Consider the following 19,930-nt stretch of genomic DNA (forward strand, 5'->3'; position numbering starts at 1 on the left):
GATCAGAGTAGAAAATTCCAATGGCTGTATGCCAAAATGACATGATTGGCTCTAATTAGTAATATTATGGACATTTTTTTTACTCCTGACTCTGACAGTTTTTGAAATTTCAAATAATAAATGTTTGTTATCTTTTAAGTCAGAAAATGAAATAGAAAAATAGAGATCCCTGATAGTTGAGGATATTGTAAAGCAGCCTCAAGCTGTATTAAATGAGAAGGCAAGAATCCAGATCCAGGAACTGTGATGAAGGAGTCAGTATCAGTAACACCCAAGGACTCGTAAACACTAAGTTAGAACCGGGAAAGCTCTGGTTTTCAAAATAATAGGAATCTGAAACCCTGGGGCACTGTGTCTTTGAAAAAGTCTTGATTTGATAGCTTTAAAAACCTACAAAGGATGATAGAAATCCAGGAGCAGGCTTACCTTCAGAATGCCCATCACTCCCCTAAAAGTGAGCTTTGTTTTACTGGGATCTGTCTATACCAAAGCCTCAGAGAAACAATATGCAGAGATCCTCCTTCTCACCTAGCCCCACCTCTCCCCTACACACACAGATTCAGCACTGCAGTCTCTGGGTCCCAACCCAGGCTACTTATAAAAGCATCCATTTGGGAATTGGGGCTTAAATTCTCTCTTTTCCCCAGAGCCAACTCTTTCTCCCCCCCACCCCACCCCCGACCCCATACCCACCCACCCCTGTCCTCACAGCATTCTATCATCTCCCTCTGCTGGCCTCTTCCTGTCTCAACAGTGCACTGTGCTATCAACCTCATTCAATATGTCCGACTAATTCCTTCCAGTCTCTGTCTTCCACAGCAAATCAGACTTGATTAAAGTACTGGAATATTTCCCATATCAGATTTTTCTTAACTAGCCCTAAATGATACTCTAGGACAAATTCCTTAATCAAAGGGACCAATGACTTAAAATCGGAGAAATTCCCCTCAAGAGATGCAGAATGCCTGTTCGCATACTAAAGAGTTGGAAAAGGCTAACTTTTAATAAAGAAACTTGTGGCCAGCGCTGGTGATTCATGCCTGTAATCCTAGCTACTCAGGAGGCTAAGATCTGTGAATCATGGTTCAAAGCCAGCCCAGGCAGGAAAGTCCATGAGACTCTTTATCTCCAATAAACCACAAGAAAACTGAAAGGGGCACTATGGCTCAAGTAGTAGAGTGCTCACCTTGAGCTGAAGAGCTGAGGGACAGCACCCAGACCCAGAGTTCAAGCCCCACAACTGACAAAAAAGAAACTTGTTTATATGTGAATACATTTAGTAATTTTTTAAACATGTGTGTGTAAGTATGTGTGTGCATATGTGTATATGATAGTACTGTGGTTTTAATTCAGGGCCTGGGCAGTCCCTGTTTTTTTGTTGAAGGCTGGCATTTTACCACTTGAGCCACATCTTCATTTTCAGCATTTTGATGGTTCTTTGGAGATAAGAGTCTCATGAACTTTCTCTCCTGGGCTGGCTTCAAACTGTAATCCATACATCTTCCTGAGTAGCCAAGATTACAGATGTAAACCACTGGCACCCTGCTTATAAAACCTTTAAAAGGAAAATAAATCACCAGGCACCGGTGGCTTGCACCTGTAATCCTAGCAACTCAGGAGGCTGAGATCTGAGGAGCATGGTTCAAAGCCAGCCCAGGCAGGAAAGTCCATGAGACTCTTATCTCTAATTAACTACCAGAAAACCACTGTGTCTCAAGTGGTAGAGGGCTAGCCATTAGCTGAAGCACTTGGGAACAGCACCCAGGCCCAGAGTTCAAGACCCACAACCTCCAAAAAAAAAGGGTGAAAAAATTCTGCATCCAACAATACTGATACTGAAGATCACCTTGCTAGCCCTATACTTCTAATGTAGCTTCCTTCTTATTTATACCTGACCTAGAAATAGTCCACAGTTTTTGTGTCCTTGTCTACTTTCCTGATATTGGAACTGTGACGGCAGGTGCCCTTTAGGGCATCAAGCAGCAGGTTCTGAGTCATCCTCATGATGAAGTTGGACCTGCACAAGTGGCCAGCTAGAGGCCCCATACTCCCGTTTCCTTCTCTCACAGCTTTCTCTGGAGCTATGTTTTGCTTTTCATGTCTCTTATCCTATACCAGTGACCACTGTATAAAAGTTCAGGCAATCAGCAAATAGCAGCATAGAAACAATCAATCAAATAGCCTGTTACCCAGTCCTGCTCACTACCTTCTTTTCCAGAAAATTTTTAGAAAACATCCTAAAATCTTTCTTGCTTTGACAATGAACTCATACATGAGTGTTCTCTCATTCCTTCAGGAACATGTTCTTTTTTTGGGGGGGGGGGGTTTCCAGTCATGGGGCCTGAACTCTGGACCTGGTCACTGTCCCTCAGCTCTTCAGCTCAAGGCTAGTGCTCTACCACTTGAGCCACAGCGCCACTTCCGGCTTTCTTCTTTTTGCTTATGTGGTGCTTAGGAATCGAACCCAGGGCCTCAGGCATGCAAGGCAAGCGCTCTACCACTGAGCCACCTTCCCCAGGAACACATTCTTAAATGTTATTCTTAACCAGATAATGTCCTCCCATCTGTAATCCCATACCTCTTTGGCACCCTGTACTGTCCCAAAAAGTATCTATAACAATTATACTTGTGTAACTGGGAAATTGAGGTCTTCTCCCTCACGAGTGCTAATCCACAATAAAAACTGTTCTCCATACTGTGTTACGTGTTTCTTATACTGTTTTGCCCAGTTAAGCAGAGGCGAAGGAGGCTCAATTTTATAAGGGAACAAACTGAGAAACAGAATGACCAAAAAACTTGAACACAATCACTTGCTAATAAATGACATAGTAGAATCTGAATTTAAACTTCCTGATTGTAGGCTTCTTATATTTAGCCACTGAACTCTATCATCTGGTCAGTAGACACCAAATTCCATGGGTACTTTGTCTGACTTTGCTTACAGCTGTATTCTGAGTATGTACCACAACTATTGTTTGATAGACACACACATAATATGACTATATATAATACTTCTCTATTTCATATATTCTGTGTATTAAATATATTTTTAACTTTTTGGTGATACTGGGATTTGAACACAAGTCTTTTTTTTTTTTTTGACCTGCAGGTCTTTATTCTAGAATACGAAGGGCCATGTTGTATCCACCCCCCCAAAAAAAATTTTACTCTTTCATTAATGAGGTCCCTCCATAGTCTCTTTTATGACACGGAGCTTTTGAAAACGGGTCAAACCCAGGAGATGCTTAAATTTGTTCCCTCCCCTCCCCCCCCCCGCCCCCGATACTATTATTTACAGAATTCACTCTTACAATGACGGTGGAAGACCTGAGCACTAATCCCACTCTTCACTGTATCCTCAATGCCTGCTACACATCTTCACCGTCAAGCGGACGCCTGGTTCTCACTCTCTTGGAGCTCACGGTGTCGTCTGCCTTCTTTGGATTTTCTGCACCTCGCTTGGCCCCTCGAGTTACTCTGGGCTTGAGTTCACTGTCCAAAGTGCTTCCTGCGGGCTGGATGGCAGTCCTCTTAGCTCGCAGGCCCCTCACATCTGGCCTTGCCCCGCTCTTGTTCTGACCCCTGCTGGAGCTCTCCTGACTCTCCTTCACCTTGTCCTCGGCGGGGAGGGGCGTGGAGGCCTTGCTCTGCCCTCCAGACCGCAGGCCCCCAGGCCTCCTCTGACTTGGCCCCTCGTGGCAGGTTGCTGGCCTCCATTCTCTTGGTTCCGTGGCTCTGTTGAACACAAGTCTTATGGAGCACTATACCACCTGAGCCATGCCTTTAGCCTTTCTTTGCTTTGGTTATTTTTCAGATATAGTCTTGTACTTTTTGTCCTAGCCAGGACCTGACCACAATTCTCCTATCTCTGTTAACTGCATAGCTGGGAATACAGGCATAGCCCAGTTTTTGAATGAATAAATAAATAGGTGCAAGGATAAGCTCAATTTAAAACTCAAACATTTCAGAAATACAAAATATCCAAACTAAAAGTCAATCTAATTCCTACCTCCACCCTTCCCAGAGGAAAAAAAAGTTTTTCACCAGTTTTCTAATTGTTCCTTACAAAACAGAATTTCACTGGGTACTATCATAAAGTATACTGAGTTTATGGCTAATTTCACTAACCTTTACTGGACTTCATAAGGATAAGAAGTTGTCCCTCAGGGCATTCCATTATATTGGTACTTTCTTCACTCATATTACCTCCTACCACCACTAAATACACTTGCATGCCACTTAATGTTAACAGATGATGGATAAACTAAGGGTTATCTCTGAAGCAACAGCAATACCATTCACAATATTGTGTATTAAATATTGTGAATGGTATTGCTGTTGCTTCAGTGACTGCTTCAGTGTTGCTTCAAAATGATTACACAAATGCAAAACCAACAGAAGGAAGAACAAACCCCAGAAGAATAACTGATAAATGTTAAAAGTGGAAAGAGACCTTCAAGTAACATGCTAACTGTTCTGACTTTCTATCTTCTTTTTTTTTTTTTTTTTTTGTTGGTGGTGGGGCTTGAACTCTGGGCCTGAGCACTGTCCTTCAGCTCTTCAGCTCAAAGCTAGCAATCTACCACTTGAGCTACAGTGCCACTTAGGGTTTTCTGGTAGTTTATTGGTGTTAAGAGTTTCAGGAACTTTCTTGCCCAGGCTGGCTTTGAACCGAGATCCTCAGATTTCAGCCTCCTGACTAGCTAGGATTACAGGCATGAGCCACCGGCGCCCAGCTCTGTTCTGACTTTCTAGCAAACATCTTAATGAAAACAGAAATCATGTTGATCATTTCTGCAGATAACAGCATCAAGCTAAGAGTAAGATATCTCAGATGACAAAAGCAATTCTTAAAACTACTCCAACCAAGGCAAAAGGTGAGTCAAAATCAGTAAGATTCTATTTAGCAGAAATCTGCTAGATTTCTAAAGATCTAAAATTTAATAGTATAAATTTAGGATAGGGGCCTCATTTTCTGTTAGCTTATGAAAAAATTACAGGGACACAGCCAGAGAATAATTAAGTAAACAACACACAATTTTGAGGTGTGTAGTAGAAGCTGCTGTCTAATAAAATCTATCCTTCTCTTCCTCCATTATAATTGAATTGTAGCCAGTTACAAGACTGCCTCATGAGACTAGATTCTCCAGCCTCCCTTCAGCAGGTATAGTCATGTGTCTAAGTTCTTACCAGTGGAACGTAAATGGAAGGATGTGTGGCACTTCTGATCCCCAACGAGCTCTATCTTATTCATGCTGTCTTTTCCTATCTTTCTATCTAGAATGTACACATGATGGCTGCTATCTATTTTCAAACAAGAGAATTTCAACACCTGATGAATGGCAGAAAGACACACCAGAAGGAACTTGAATTCCTGAATGACAACATGAAGTAGCATTACTACTGTCTAGATTTTCATCTCTATTACATGAAAAAAGAAATTAATTCTTACTGATTTAATTTACTGATTTCTGGAAGCCCTGTTTTGATAACTTTCGCCTTTCTAAATAAATACAATGTACATCACTAGAAGTCTCATTTAGCACGAGTCAATTATGTAACTTTTTTTCAATCATCAAACCTGTTAAATTGATACCATGAAGGGTCCTCAAAGAGCAAAACTAACTCACAAGGAAAAATAGATAGATGGTGACCAAGAGAGAAGGATTGAAGCAAACTTTATTAAGGTCCTATGACAAGCACTTTTCATGGCTTTCCTTGTATCTAATGCCATTCCATTCTGGGAACTGTGTTTAACATGGAGCAGGAAATGCTACCTTTGCCTACCTGAAAGGCAATTCTAAGGGAGAAGATAAATCTCTCTCTCTTTTTTTTAACCTTATTGTAAACTTCTTATCTATGGATATAGTTTCTACAAACAAAGCAGGAGAAAAACTAAATCATGATCATCTCTGTTCAAGCCTCTTCTTTCTAACTCATCATTTCTACAGTAATACTGGTTGACAATTAAGGGTATATCCATCTATAGATTCAGTATTTGAAGCTCAATGTAAACACCAAAGCAGATCAGTGGCCATAGCCTCTAGGAAGCCATCCTTGACCTTCTGGGTCTCAAGATGAGCTGAATTTGCTCATCTACAACTATCTTCTATCTTTGTCCTTCAACACAATGATAAAGAGTTTTTTTATATTTAATCCTCGGTCTTGCATGGTAGATTGTATGTTCTTTGAGGACAAGGAATCTTTTAGTTATCTAGACAAACATGGAGACTTTATAGTAGGCTCATCAGATTTTTCCCAAGGTGAATGAAAGTGAGTCAGAGGATGTTTGATTTGATTCAATAAAGACAAAGTCAAAGATTTAAGAAACCACTGTTCAAAGTAGAATCAAATGCTTGGAATTAACCATTTTAAAGTCAAAGACTTTATAATCAAAGGGTTTTATTCAGTCTTACATTGTGAGAGAGTTTATTCATCCATGATCAATATTTCCTAACTCTAAAATTTTAATCCCCCATAAATCCTTGTTTAACTAAATTGTGTGTGTGTGTGTGTGTGTGTGTGTGTGTGTGTGTTTGTTTGTTTGTTTGTTTGTTTGTTTCCAGGAGCTGTAAGATTGAGTGGGGTCTCTCCTTGAGTCATGATTCTTTTCTATTATTATCCTTCCTGGTCTTTCTTTAAGATTTTGAGAAAAGACTAGGAAGTCAAAATTTAGTTCCAAAAAGAATAAAATCTCTGGGTCCTGTTCTCCTTAAATGGCTTAAATACGGATTCTTTCCTTCTTTAACAAAATAAGGTGAATAAGGTGAAAACAGTGGAATTTTTAAAGCAATATTCCTACAACATATGTACAGAAAAATAAGCATGCTTTTATATTTACCAAGTTCTTGGATACTGATAATTTAGCTTCTCTAACCAGAATATTTCACAGGAAACTGTACTTCACATTAAAGCTGAAACAGGGTCATTTTTCTTTTCTTAGGGATAAAGAAGAACTAGATTAAATTTGATTTAATGAGATTTTTTTCCTCTTTTTGTTTCCTGTTTCCTCTACTTTTTACGTGTTTCTTCTTTTAGATCTATTATTCCTATTAAATTTTCATAATACCCCATAACTCAGTGAAAAGAATTCTGTATGATATGAGATTAAAAGAATAGCATTTCCTTTCAGTATTATCATGAGAAATTTTTGTGCTAAAAGATGTTTTCTTCTTCCTGTGGACCTTTGCTTTGCTCTCTTTCGGGATTTTCATAATTATTCTACTGTTATCAGTTCTCCCTTAAGGCCAAACTGAATTGCTTTGAGTTTATCTCCAACCTTTAACATTACTTTCAGATTATTGGGTATCTAATTAGAGATGGTTCTTTCATAAATAACATTTCAAAACTATCCCACTGAATGGCAGAACACCTGCTGTTACCTTCCCCATCTATTCTCTCAGGTTCTCCTAAAACAGCCTTAGTGGAACCAGTGAGCGCTGTTGCTGTGCTGCAAAGATGAAAGCACAATTCCATGTGTGAAACCCAAATTAAAATCACAGAAGGCAGGATTCACACTGCTAATTGTTGCTTAGCAATGAAATGTGCAAAACATGCTAATGGAACAGTAACTCCAGGCTCCGGAGGAGTCTGTATCCACACTGGTAGTAAATCAGGGAATTCAAAAACGGGAACTGCAAGAAAAGGAATTCCATCCCTTAGGAGTCCAGGGAGGGCTTGGCCCCATTCCTCCTTTCTGCTCAGTTGAAAGAAAGTCCCCTTCCCCATTAGATACTACTGCTGTGGTACTTGAAGACTGCAAGGAAATAGATGCTCAAAGGCACTGGTGAGCCTACAGGAATCCCCGATGGTTATACACATGCTAACAAGAACACTTTAGGTGCTACCTATGACACAGTATATGTCTGTGTTTCAAGAACAAAAACATATATATTTTAATGGCCTTAGTGCAAAGGCACAAAGTGACATGGAGTCTTAATCTGAGAACAGACTCCAACTTTCTCTTCTCTCATTTTTTTTGAACTTTTGTTCTACCTTCATTTGCATTTGAGAAGGTTTCTGAGAAAACGTGTCCCAAATGAGTCTGGGGTTGCCCAGGATCTCCAACTTTTCTAATTACATTTCAGTAAGCAGGATGATGGTCAGGTATACATGCTTGGTTCATAGCCTATCATAGCCTATCAATTGGAAGGAAAACTCAGAGACAAAGAGAGACAGAGAGAGTTTTCAGAGACAGATGAAAACTCCTTTATTGTCACGTCAAACCACACCAGGCCCTTCCTTACTATATCTCAGGAAAGCCTTGCTGAACCTATCTACCTGGCCTGCTCCTTGTTTGGGCCTGCACAAGTATTTTATATTTTGTCCTCTCAACACAACAAAAATAATATGCATGCCCCAATCAGGGACATGCAAGAGACTATATCAAACTAAAACATCTTCTATCCCCATAGTGCTCCCAGACATATCATGCATATTCCTAAAACCACCAGACTTTCTATGTGTGGTAAGTGCCAGCCCCAGGAAGTAACACGGGCAAAAAGCAGAGCACTTTCTATGGGCAAACAAGGCTGAGTTCTCAGCCAAAGGCTGAAAGTACAAGGAAAATAACGCTGAGACTTGAATTGTTGAGCCTGGGTAGAGATCAAAAAAATGTGGGCATTTTGCCTTGGGATTAGAGAAGAAAAAGGGGTCAACTCAAGTTGAAAGCTTCAGCATTTTTTTTTCCAGTCCTAGGGCTTGAATTAGGCCTGGGTGCTGTCCCTGAGCGTCTTTGTGCTCAAGGCTAGGACTCTACCACTTGAGCCACAGCTCTACTTCCAGCTTTTTCTGAGTAGTTTACTGGAGATAAGAGTCTCACGGACTTTCCTGCCTGAGTTGTCTTTGAACCACAATCCTCAGATCTCAGCCTCCTGAGTAGCTAGGATTACAAACATGATCAACTGGTGTCTGGCTCTTTTTTTTGCAGAAGAAAGACAACAAAATCTTAAGGTTATATTTTAAAATAAAGGGAAAGATCTCCCTACTAAAAACTAATTCATTTATTTTGAACAATTAGCTACCTTCCTTTAATGATAATCTATTCCTTAGGTTGGCAGATAGGAAATGAGAATGCTTAGCACCCAACAGACAGTTCCTAAATACTCTTGTCTCATGATAATATAACTCACACACTGTCACATATGCAATTTGCAATCATTTAGCTCAGAGGATTTTTCATTCACATCATAAATATACTTGAAGCCACCACAAAGATCAAAATATATTATAGGACAGTATCACAATCATTCTAGCTCCATGGGCAGCACCATGTTCTGCCTTGTACCATACAGACCAACTGCTTTCTGCTGAACTTCATATAAACGAGGTCACATTACCCTTTAATATCTGGCTTCTTTCACTCAATATGATGTCCGGGAGACTTACTCATGTTGCATATAACAGTTTATTTTGGGGGGGGGGGGTCCGGTCGTGGGGCCTGAACTCTGGGCTTGGGCGCTGTCCCTCAGCTCTTCAGCTCAAGGCTAGTGCTCTACCACTTGAGCCACAACGTCACTTCCGGCTTTTTTCTTTTTGCTTATGTGGTGCTGAGGAATCGAACCCAGGGCCTCAGACATGCAAGGCAAATGCTCTACCACTGAGCCACCTTCCCAGCCCCGATATAATAACAGTTTATAACTTCCATTGCTGTACAGAATTCTGCTGTGTAATCTACTGTATCTATCCATTATCCTTTGATGGACATTTGATGGCATTTTCTTCCATTTGAACTAACAAGAATTAAGCCACTATGAACTTTTGTTTATGTGTCTTTTCAAGGATAGGTTTGGCTTTGGCAAATACTGTTGGTTTTTTAAGTAGTTTTTCCAAATGACAAAACGAGCAGATGTAAGTTTTACATGCTCTATATTGGCCAACATTTGGTATTTTGAGTATTTTAATTATAGCTTTAGTGGTAAAGTGTATTTTGCAGTTTTGTTATTACCAATAATACTGAGATGCTCATTACCTACTTGAGTATTCTCTGTAATGAATACAGAGGCTCAGTTTCAAATGATAAATATGTAAGTATGCTGATTTGGTAGGGCCACAAAGAGTCTGTGCTCTGATTTGCAAATGATGCCAGAGCTAACATATGTAAAAAAAAGCAGCTGGAGAGTTAGCTACCAGCTAGATGCCAGTGGCTCAAGACAGTATTCCTAGTTACTCAGGAGGCAGAGATCTGAAGGACTGAGGTTCAAAGCCATCCTGGGCAGAGAAGTCCACTAAATCCCATCTCCAAAATAACAGGCAAAAAATGAGACTGGGAGCATGGCTCAAAAGGTGGAGCACTAGCTAATCAGGTCAAGCAATCATTAGACCCTGAGCTCAAGCTCTAGTGCCAGAAAAAAAAAAAGAGCTACATATCACTAGAGTTATTTGAGCAAAGACTAAACAAAAAGGAAATCTGTATAGGAATAAAAATACCCAGCTAGAAAGCGAGATAAACTTACATATTTCTTCCAATACTGCTGTGTCTTCAGGGAATTCAACTGCTGGTATGATCAGTGAAAAATGGGAGGCTGAGAACAAAAGCAGAAGAATACACTTTTATCTGTGGAGCATCTCTTGTCCAGTAAAGATAGTATTAAGCCTTTACATGCATGATTCTAGTGAATTCTCACAATGGTCTTATAAGGGAGGTATGACCTATACTAGGTATCTCTTGTTGCATAACAATATTACCACAAACTTGGCACTTTAAGAAAATGCACACTTATTCTCTTCTACTAGGAGTCCAGGTATGACCTGCTCCATTGCTGGGCTTTAATCAAGCCATGGAGCAAGACTAGGTCCTCATGTCAGGCTGGACTGTGGAAGGCTCAGCTTCCAAACTCTCATGAATGTTATCCCTCAGGTTCCCACGGGCTGACAGACTGAGGGCCTCAGCTGGCTATTGGTGTCTCAGTCTTTGCTACATGACCCTCCCCACAAAGCAGTTCATAACACATAAGCTTGATTCTTCAAAGCTAACCAAGAAAACATATTCTAGCAAAGAAATGCTGCAAGCATATATAACATACCGTAATACATAATCACGTATATTTTATAGCATTTGACATAGTCTACCAGTTAGAGCAAGTCACAGGACTTGTAGACATCTAAAGGAGAGAAGTTTTGGGGGCTGGGAAGGTGGCTCAGTGGTAGAGCGCTTGCCTTGCATGCATGAGTCCTTGGGTTCAATTCCTCAGCACCACATAAGCAAAAAAGAAAAAAATAAAACGGAAGTGGCGCTGGGGCTCAAGTGGTAGAGCGCTAGCCTTGAGCTGAAGAGCTGAGGGCCAGAGTTCAGGCCCAGGACCAGACCCCCCCCCAAAAAAAAGTTTTTTATTGTGAAAATACTACACAGAGAGATTACAGTTACATGAGCAAGACAATAAGTACATTTCTTATCCAGCATTGTTGCCTCCCCCTTTGTTTTTCCCCTACCATCCCTGCCCTCCCACCTCCACAACTACACTCCCCCCCACGCTCCCCCGCATAAATTGTAAAGTTTGATTTGATTTTTGACATAGCGTCTTGTACATCTCATTGTTGCAATGGGTCCACATGTATCCCTATTTAAACATTTTGTTTTTTCCCTTCCCCTCCCCAAATTATACCAATATCAAATACAGTGAAAACAAGGGTCATACCATGGGGGAGGGACATACAAAGCAACAAAAAAATCACATGGTAACCTCATAAATATGTTAGAAACAATAGCAATGAAGAAAAAAAAACACTTGTGTCCCTATCTTGGGGTTCATTTCGCTTAACATCATCTTATCTGACCTTTTCTGCTTGTCACAGACATATACTAGTTATTGTAAATAAGGGAAACCATGGGACCTATGTTTCTTTGGGCCTGGCTTACTTCACTTAATATAATTTTTTCCAAGCCTTTCCATTTCCTAACAAATGGGGCAATGTCATTCTTTCTAATGGAGGCATAGAATTCCATTGTGTATATATACCACATTTTCTTGATCCATTCATCTACTGAGGGGCATCTGGGCTGGTTCCGTATCTTAGCTATGGTAAATAATGCTACAATAAACATAGTTGTGCTGGTAGCTTTAGTGTGGTCTTGTTTGTGATCATTTAGGTAAATGTCCCAAAGTGGGATTGCTGGGTCATACCGAAGCTCTATGTGGAGTCTTTTGAGGAGCCTCCTTACTACTTTTTCCAAAGTGGTTGAATAAGTTTACACTCCCACCAACAATACAGTAAGGTTCCCTTCTGTCCACATCCTCTCCAGCATCTGTTGTTATTAGAGTTCTTGATTATAGCCATTCTAACTGGGGTGAGGTGGTATCTCAATGTTGTTTTGATTTGCATTTCTTTTATGGCTAGAGAGGTTGAACATTTCTTCATGTATCTATTGGCCATCCTTCTTTCCTCTTCAGAGAAGTTTCTCTTTAAGTCTTTAGCCCACTTGTTTATTGGGCTGTTGTTCTTTGAGGATTTGTTGTTGGGGGATTTAATTTTTTGAGTTCCAAGTATATTTTAGATATGAGACCCTTGTCTGTTGTATGGCTAGTGAAGATCTTCTCCCAATCTGTGGGCTTTCTATTGATCTTGCTAGCTAGGTCCTTTGCCATGCAGAAGCTCTGCAGCTTCAGGCAATCCCATTTGTCCAACCTTTCTTTGATTTGTTGTGTTTTTGGGTCTCTATTAAGAAAAATTTGTCCTGTGCCCAGGAGACCTACGGTTTCTCCTATTCCATGCTGTAATGTTTTCAGAGTGTCTGCTTTGACTTCGAGGTCTTTGATCCATTTGGAGTTGATTCTGGTGCAGGTGACATATAAGGATCTAGCTTTAGTTTTCTACAAGTAGTTAACCAATTTTGCCAGCACCATTTACTGAATAGGCTGTCTTTCTTCTATTCTATTTTTTTAGCTCCCTTATCAAAGATTAGATGGCTACAGGTCTGTAGGTTCATTTCTGGGTTTTCAATTCTATTCCATTGGTCCTGAGGTCTGTTCTTGTGCCAGTACCAAGCTATTTTGATTACTATGGCTTTGTAGTAGAGTTTGAAATTTGGTATTGATATTTCTCCAGCACTGTTCTTTCTGTTGAGGATCATTTTTGCTATTAGGGGTCTTTTATTGTTCCATATGAATTTTTGGATTGCCTCTTCTATTTCCTTGAAGAATGAGGTTGGAATTTTGATAGGTATTGCGTTGAATTTGTAGATAGCCTTGGGAAGTATGGCCATTTTCACGATGTTGATCCTTCCAATCCAGGAGCATGGGAGGTTTTTTCCACTTTCTAAGTTCTGTTTTGATTTCCTTTTTCAGGTTTTTAAAGTTTTCATCATAGAGGCCCTTCACTTCTTTGGTTAAGTTAATTCCTAGGCATTTTATTTTTTGTGGAGCTATTATAAAAGGACTTACTTTCCTGATTTCGGCCGCACGCTTCTTATTGTTGGCATACAGAAAAGCCATTGATTTTTGAGGGTTCATTTTATGCCCTGCTACTTTGCCAAAGTTTTGAATCAGCTCAAGTAATTTGGGAGTGGAGTCCATGGGATTCTTTAAATACAAGATCATGTCATCTGCAAAGAGGGAGAAAAGGCCGTGGCCGTCACTGCAGTCACTGCAGCCGCGGCTGCTGGCAAGTGCTCAGATCTGTCTCCTTGCCTGGATTGTCCCACTCTAGCCTAACTCCCTGTACTGTGATAGCAGACTTGGTGTGATTCCCTGGCCTAGAACTGTTCACTGAACACTAAAACTGCTTTCTATGCAAGAGCTCATTTAGCCTCCAGCTTCTCCACCATCTTCCTCTGGTCCTTTCCTCCTTTTTTATGACAAATGAATAAAGGTTTTAAAGAAATGTCATTCCAAAGCTAAGTCAGAAGACTTTGAGACTCCATCTGTAATTCAGCAAACAAGCCAGAATGGCTGGTGTGGCTCAAGTGGCAGAGTACCAGCTGAGCATAAAAGTTGAGTGAGGCATGAGATCTTGAGTTCAAGCCCCAGAATTTACCAAAAAAAAATAATAATAATGAAGCCAGAATTTTAACACATGTGTATCTAAATCTAGGAATTCCCTCTGTAACACCAGAGAAGGAGCAAAGGAGTTGAGATCAAGCTGAGATGAACCGGAAGTCTAGAGAATGAGTAGTGACTACCAAAGATTCAAGAGAGGATGGGTGTTTTGTAGGATGGCGAGGAGCTGGATCCTACTAGAAATGGTTTGTTTGTGGGGGCAGTGGGTGAGGGAAAAGACTGGACAGCTGGATTAGCACTCCATGTCTAGAAGAAAACAGTTATGCACCTATCCAATGCAGTATTCAATTGGGAATCGCTATAAGTTGTTAAGCAGAAGTTTTTAAAACACCAAAATAAACCAAGCATCACAGCCTCATTCTAATCAATATATCTGAAGCTTCTCAAAAGAATAAATCTTGATGTTAACCAAAGTAGATATCCATCTCTACTGTGCAAGGCCTTTTAAAGAACATCTGCAAATGATTTTGATAAATCAATATTGGCTGTTAACTTACAAATATTTCTCTTAGGAGCATCATTGTTGTGATCTAAATGGAAGAAGACTTTTCAATACAAAAAGTAACTCTTTTTAGGGGGACTTCCTTGGTCTACTCAAGTCGTAAATCCCAGAGCCTGTGCTTTCTTCAATTGCTCTGGTCAATGGAGAGCTTGGAGACAGGACATTGTGGAAATCAGTGGCCCTGGAAACACTGGGTCATCCAGCTCTTCTACCCAAGGGTGGTCAGCCAGTCCAACCCTCTAGGGGTCTTATGATAGAAAACAGAGGGGGAGAAATGCTTTTTTAAAATGTGAGTGGAAATTATAAAATCAACTGTTTTTTCTATCCAACATTCACATTGCTTTCCTTCCTCTCTTCCTCTTTTCAAATGAACAAAATCACCACAATATTTGGTGTTAGATAAATGAGGGGCTATCTGCCTGCTACTCATCTAGCACGTAGGGTTACAAGTAGGGCTCTCTGGTCAGGATCCTCTCCCCTCAGCTTGAGAACTGAATGGCCACAAACAAGCCACTTTACTAGCATTCAAATCCAGTTCCTCATATTTCAAATGGCAAGTAAAAATGAGATAATGCAAGTAATCTATGCAGAAAGACAAAATGAGATAATGCACAGAAAGGGTTTCATATGGGCGAACAAACTAGACGTATCATAAAACATTCATGATTTTATCATTAGCGCACAGTATAATGATTTGCTAATAAAAGTATGATGAATTCTGTTGAATAAAACATCCCATAGAAAACAAAATCATTAATCCTTTCCCATCTTATGCTTTTCCAGTAAGAATACGTGTACCTCCAGGGAATACAGACACAAGAGGAGTAAGCATGAGGCTCCTTTCTGGAGAATCCATTTCACCAGGAGGTTTTGAGGAGGAAAGACAAATATTTAAGTCATACTTGTCTTTTCAATTACCTTCGTATCAAATTAATGTTTTGTCGGTCATGGGGCTTGAACTCTGGGACTAGGCACTGTCCCTCAGCTCTTCAGCTCAAGGCTAGCATTCTACCACTTGAGCCACAGCACTACTCCTGGTTTTTTGGTGGTTTATTGGAGATAAGAGTCTCATGGTCTTACCTCCTGAGTAGCTAGGATTATGGGTGTGACCCACTAGCACCGGCTTGAGAAATGTTTTGTATGGTTGACTATATATATATATATATGATTTTGAACAATTATTTCCCAAATAATTACAAATATCTACAAGTCTACTGTGTGTTTGTGTGTCTGTGTGTATGTCTGTCTGTGTCTGTATGTCTGTGTTTGTGTGTATGTTTCCCAGTTCTATGGCTTGACCACAGAGCCTGGACACTGTTCTTGAGCTTTTGTGCTTAAAGCTAGCACTCTACCGCTTGAACTACAGCTCTACTTCAGGCTTTCTGATGGTGAATTGGAGATGATAGTCTCACAGACTTTCTGTTCCAGGCTGGCTTTAAACCATGATCCTCAGACCTCAACTTCCTGATTAGCTAGGATTACAGGCATGAGCCACTAGTTCCTGGCTTACAAGCCTACTTTTTAAAGTCCATAACTGAGGATTTATATGTTCAACTTTATATGTTATAGCAGTAAATTTTTGTTTCAAGTATGGAGTCAAACAATTCCATTCAGAACAAAGACTGATTCATGATACCAACATCTTTCTCACTACATTTAATTTTGTTTTATATTTTTTGGTGGCACTATGGTTTGAATTTATAGCCTTGCTCTTGCTAGAGAGACACTCTATAACTCGAGCCACATCCAAGCCCTTTTGCTTCCATTTTTTAAGAGTCTCACATTTATACCCCAGCCACTACAGACTGTGACCCTTCTATTTACACTCCCCTTGTAACTGATTTGACACATATGCATTCTACTTTGCCCAGGTTTTACTGATTTTCTTATCTCCCATACTTTTTGCTCCATTTGGCCTCTAAACACTATCTTCTCTATCTCCACCTCCTACATAGCTACTATTACAGATAATAGCAACCATGCATGGCCTACATTTTTAACTAGACATTTCAATTCTTCATCTGATGTAAAAAATGCTAGTGCAACTTTTGTGTCAAAATAAATTTTACCATGAATCAGAAGTAGGTATGATACAAGAGATAAAAAGATGGTCCATAGACTGGGCCAGATGGATTGGGACAGGGCCAGATTCCACGCTGCTATTTAGAATATTATGTCATGTAAAACTTGGCAACTGTTTCTAGAATTTCTCATACAAAATTTTTACTTTTCTAGAATTTTTACCTCCAACATTTTTGAATGATTAACTTCCGGTAACTGAAATCTCAGAGAGTGGTAAAACTATACACATGTTCAAGTGCATTTCCATAGCACAGGATTCCTTTTAAATACATTCTGAACATTCAGTAGGTCTTTATATCCCTTAAGTTGCAAGCAGGACTCTGATTTCTGAAAGGCTCATTTTTCCCCCCTCCCAAAGATTTTTTTTCTTCTACAACTTTCTTTTCCGAATAAAAGGGTATCAACAACTCTCAGGTATATGCTCCAAGAGAGCCAAGCCACATCCTTATATTCCTTCTTAGAGAAACAAAGCAAGGTTATCTTTGCATGTCTTTTTTTTTTCTTTTTTGGTCGGTCATGGGGCTTGAACTCTGGGCCTTAGTGCTGTCCTTCAGCTGTTCAGCTCAAGGCTAGCAATCTACCACTTGAGCTACAGCACCACTTCCGGTTTTCTGGTGGTTTATTGAAGATAAGAGTTTCGGGCCGGGCGCTGGTGGCTCACGCCTGTAATCCTAGCTACTCAGGAGGCTGAGATCTGAGGATTGAGGTTCAAAGCCAGCCCGGGCAGGAAAGACCATGAGACTCCTATCTCCAACAAACCACCAGAAAACCGGAAGTGGCGCTATAGCTCAAGTGGTAGAGCGCTAGCCTTGAGCTGAAGAGCTGAGGGACAGCGCCCAGGCCCAGAGTTCAAGCCCCCACGACCGACAAAAAAAAAAAAAAGAGTTTCACGGACTTTCCTGCCTGGTCTCGCTTTGAACTGTGATCCTCAGACCTCAGCCTCCTCAGAAGTAGGATTACAGGCGTGAGCCACTGGCACCTGGCCTCTTTGTATGTCTTTGCTACCAAATATGGAGATTCCTCAACTAGCAGAGAACCGTAGAGTTACTTGATATTCCATATGCACCAGAATGGCAGTATCCCCTTTACTGCCATACACCTGTACAATAAAATAGACATCTTGAATCTACAGTTTCCACTATCCCCCACAGGTGTGATATAATTTTATCTTTGAACATGTATGACATCATTAGCTCAACCTCCTTATTCCTGCACATTGCCATGTGGCTGGTGATCTGATTCGTAGTGCTTCTAAGACACAGGAGAACTCTATCTGAAGAGTGACAGTAGCACATGTACTAAGGAAAGGCAGAGAGTTGGAATAAAGAGACAGCAACATTTATCAAGTGTTTAGTATGTTCCCAGCATCTATGCCAGGTATAAAGCAACCAAAGCTTTTAGTTGTTGTCCTTGCTCCCAGAAGTTCACATGCTAATAGACAATAAAGCTGACACACTGAAGTAATCTGCCAACTTTTTTCAGAGATAATGAGGCATGGACTTGAAATCTATGTTCCTTTTTTTTTTTTGAAATAGGAAGAGTCTAGCCTAGGCTAGCCTCAAACTCAAGATTCCCCTGTCTTCATCTACTGAGTTGTAGAATTACAGACATATACCACCAGGCCCAGCCTGAATCTGTATCAAAGTTTTCATTGCTTTTCTGTTACTATGTTGGTATCTAATATCATTTCCCCACTGAGAACTATCTAGACACTAACATCCTGGCATTCCCTTAAAATTCTATTGCTTTGCTCCCCTGTTGGTGTTAAGAGGACCTTGGCCACGCTTAGTTTTAGCTGCTTTTTCCTGACATCTCACAGTCACTGCCTTAGTCAAAGCTTACAAGAGAAGCAGAACCCATAAGTATATAAAGCCAGATAGAGACTTGGGTTAGGATTTGGTACAGGCAATCATGGAAGCCTAGAAGTCCTACCCATATATGCCATCTGTAAGCCACATACCAGGAAAACCAGTGACACCATTCAATCTGAGCCACTGGCCTGCAACCAGGAAGCCAATGACATAACTCCTAGTCAGGTCCAAAGGCCTACCTGGAGGCACTGATGCAGGTCTCAGAGCCCAAAGGCTCCAAAACCAGGAGCTCCAACTTTGAAAAGCAGGAAAAGACCTACACCCCTCAACTCAAGAAGAGAAAGAGACTCCATTTTCCTTCAATTTTTTTATTCCTTAGGGCTCCAGTGGGGATGACACCATGCACATTGCTGAAAGCAATTGTCTTTCCTCGGTCTATCAATGACAATGCGAATCTCTTCTGAAAACAACCCGGCAGACCCATCCAAAAGCAGCATCAGGTCTGTACGCTGGACATCCCTGATCCCAGTCAACTTGACACAGAAAATTAATCATCATAATCACTGACAGTTACCTATAAGTTATATCCAAAACAGCCCAGTCTCCACTGGCCAAATGTGGCATAATTCTAGCTTCAAAAAGAACAATGAATTAACAAAAAGTAGAGTAGCATCCAGTAGGGTAAATCTGATCAAAGAACATTATATGCAGGCTGTAAATAACACAAACCCTTTTGTATAATATATGCTAATAATTTTTAAAGGAATAATGAGCACTGTAAAAAGTTTTGACAGTTCCTCAAAGAAATAAACACAGAATTCCATTGAGTTACAGAATTGATCCACTGCACATGACTAATAAGCCTAGCTACTTGTGCAGCTGATATCTGAGGAATCATGGTTGAAGCCCAGCCCAGGCATAGAAGTTTATGAGAATTTGTCTCACTCAACGGCTGATCTTGGTAGTACATGTCTGTCATCCTAACTGCAGGATAAGTTCAATGGCTGGGCCCCCTGACACAGATCTGTCATCCTCAGTGACATGGGGATGCACAAATCCCATTTCAGGTCAACTCAAACACAAAACGAGACCCTATTTGAAAATATCAAGGCAAACAAAAGGAATGCAGGTGTGGCTCAAGTGGTAGAGTTACCTGCCTAGCAAGCAAAATGCTGAGTTCAAACTCCAGGACAGAGAGACAGAGAGAGAGAGATGAGGGGAAGGCAAAGGTAGGGAGGGGAGGTGAAGAGGGGAAGATGGGGGAGGGGAGGAGGGGAAGGACAGGGGAGAGATGTGGTATGTATAGAGAGAATTCTTCATCCAGAAGAGGAAATGAAATTCTGACACATTTTGTGCATTGGACAAGGTTCAGAAGTGGAATAACACAGATATACAAGGAATTGGCTCGTGCAATTATGGAAGCTGAGAAATCCCAACATGCAGAAAGAGTGCTGGAGACCCAAGGCCAGTAGTGAAGTTCAGGTCTGAATCTGAGAGCCTGAAACAAGGAGAGCAGATGGCATAAACTCCTATCTGAAAGG

At 40.6% G+C, this 19,930-nt stretch overlaps 1 long non-coding RNA gene across 2 annotated transcripts in view; it reads right to left on the reverse strand.

The window, feature by feature from the left end:
- Window positions 1–19,930, reverse strand: part of LOC138836286 (uncharacterized) — a 445,512-nt gene that overhangs the window by 400,126 nt on the left and 25,456 nt on the right. For both annotated transcript variants that reach the window (XR_011374933.1, XR_011374934.1), the window contains exon 2: window positions 10,455–10,523. This is a non-coding gene — a long non-coding RNA (uncharacterized lncRNA). The remainder of the gene's footprint in view (window positions 1–10,454; window positions 10,524–19,930) is intronic.

The sequence above is a fragment of the Dipodomys merriami genome, unplaced genomic scaffold (assembly GCF_024711535.1).
Source record: "Dipodomys merriami isolate MVZ:Mamm:240054 unplaced genomic scaffold, mDipMer1.0.p SCAF_10, whole genome shotgun sequence".
Taxonomy (NCBI): Eukaryota; Metazoa; Chordata; class Mammalia; order Rodentia; family Heteromyidae; genus Dipodomys; species Dipodomys merriami.